This window comes from Tenrec ecaudatus, assembly GCF_050624435.1.
Source record: "Tenrec ecaudatus isolate mTenEca1 chromosome 4 unlocalized genomic scaffold, mTenEca1.hap1 SUPER_4_unloc_13, whole genome shotgun sequence".
Taxonomy (NCBI): domain Eukaryota; kingdom Metazoa; phylum Chordata; class Mammalia; order Afrosoricida; family Tenrecidae; genus Tenrec; species Tenrec ecaudatus.
In genome coordinates, this window is record NW_027457590.1 from 93,601 (window position 1) to 95,680 (window position 2,080).

Here is a 2,080-nt window from a genome sequence, read left to right on the forward strand (position 1 = left end):
TCACACAAGATGGTGTGCTTCTTCCATGTGGGCCCGTTGCTTCTCTACTAGATAACCACTTTTAAACTTCAAGGCTTGAAGGCCTCAGGTGGTATATATTTTGATAGCCAGGCACTTTTCTCCTTCTTCACCACATTTGCTTATGCACCCATTTTGTCTTCAGTGATCATGCTGGTATGGTGAGCATCAAAGAAGGTCAGGTTGTTAGAACAAAGTGTTCTTGCATTGAGGGAGGGCTTGGTCAGAGTCCCAAAGTCCATCTACTATCTTAGTGTATTGCCTTATAAATATATGCATGTAGGTCAAGACCTCTATTTTTCAGAATTAATGTATTTACATATGCACAGACCTATGCTTGTACCACTATCCATAGCTTTGCTTCCTAGATCTTTCTTCTGTTTCCTTTTACCTTCCTCCTTACCCCACCATCATGCTTGTCCTCCTTCCACCTATTAGTAATTCCTCTCAATTAGATTGCTGTTGCTCCATCTGCTGTCTAAAAGTGGTCATAACCCCAGGCTTGCAGAGACCCTCTGAGAGCTAGTCACAAGACCTCACCCTGGGGTTCCCCCGTGCTGCTATCCATCTTGTGCCTACAGTCTAGGTTATTTCTGCTCCACAGCCAGGAGGAGAGTGACTGCATCAGCCATTACCTTCCTTCATCTCATGTACTTTTAAGCTTCGTCCTTCATTCACCTTTACTCTTAGCATCGTCTGTCTACCTACACCTTGTCATTCCTTATTGGTAATGTGCTATCTTTCACAAAAGCTTTAACATTGGGCATCCTTAAACACAAGAGCTGTAGAGACTAGGAAATACACCTCCCTCTGGGCTTGAGTTCTTGTTAAGGTTGTCTCTGCCTTAGCCAAGTCCCCTCTAGTATGTCCTGCTTATTTCCTTTTATCTCTTGTTTTCCATCTCTAAAACAGCTTTCACTGGTTGTGACCCTCTACTGTGGTACCACACTCTATTACTATGGGCTTCTAAATGTGCTCTACCTACCATACACATTTGTTCACACACTGTCAATATTATACAGTTTCCATGGGATACAAGGAGCTTGAAGCAGGATGAACTTCGATGAAAAACTCAGAATCTGTTGGAATGTCACAGTAAGAGAAACATTTGCATTGGAATCAACACATAAAAGTATAGGAATTAGTTGGATGAGATAGTGGGAAAGAAAGAAACATGAACAAATGTGTGACTACTACTTAAAATACATATAAATAATTTCTGATTCTTTAGTTAAACGATCATTAAAATATTGGGGGAATTTTCTTTAAAAATCTTTCCAAGTTCTGGAAAGCAAGGGATTGTTTGTGTTATATTCAGATAATGAAGTATAAAGATAAACTAAACATAAATGTTAAGAAATAATTCTAAAAGGGCAATGGATTATAAAGATCTACATATAACCTCCTCCCTGGGAGATGGACAACAGAAAAGTGGGAGAAGGGAGACATCAGATAGTGTAAGATATGACAAAATAATTATAATTTATAAATTATCAAGATTTCTTTAGGGAGGGAGGAGGTGGGAAGGAGGGGGAAAACTGAAGAACTGATGCGAAGGGCTCAAGTAGAAAGCAAATGTTTTGAGAATTATGATGGCAACACATGTAAAAATGTGCTTGACAAATGGATGTATGTATGGATTTTGAGAATTGTATGAGCCCCCAATAAAATGGTTTTTAAAAAGAGAAATAATTGTTACTAGAAACAGTCCACAATAAATAACAACAGCAACAAAACTATTGATCACATATCATACTTTTCTAAATTGCTTTTTAAGTACAATACTGGTGTTTTAATGGCACAAAAACAATTGACACAGTGAGTTCATTGACTTGGACTGAAATAATATGCTGTGCCTGAAAAATCACCTAAGGTGATATCAAATTCATCTGTGTGGTTTAATGCTGTAGGTCAACCTTTAACAATATAGATCAATCCTCAACATAAGCATTAAATTCCCAAGTCTATATAGGACTTCAGATTCACTGTTTTCATTTTGGGAAGACCTGGAATGAATTCATCCGCTGAGATGAAGAAATATCTCCTGTCTGACATGAATGCC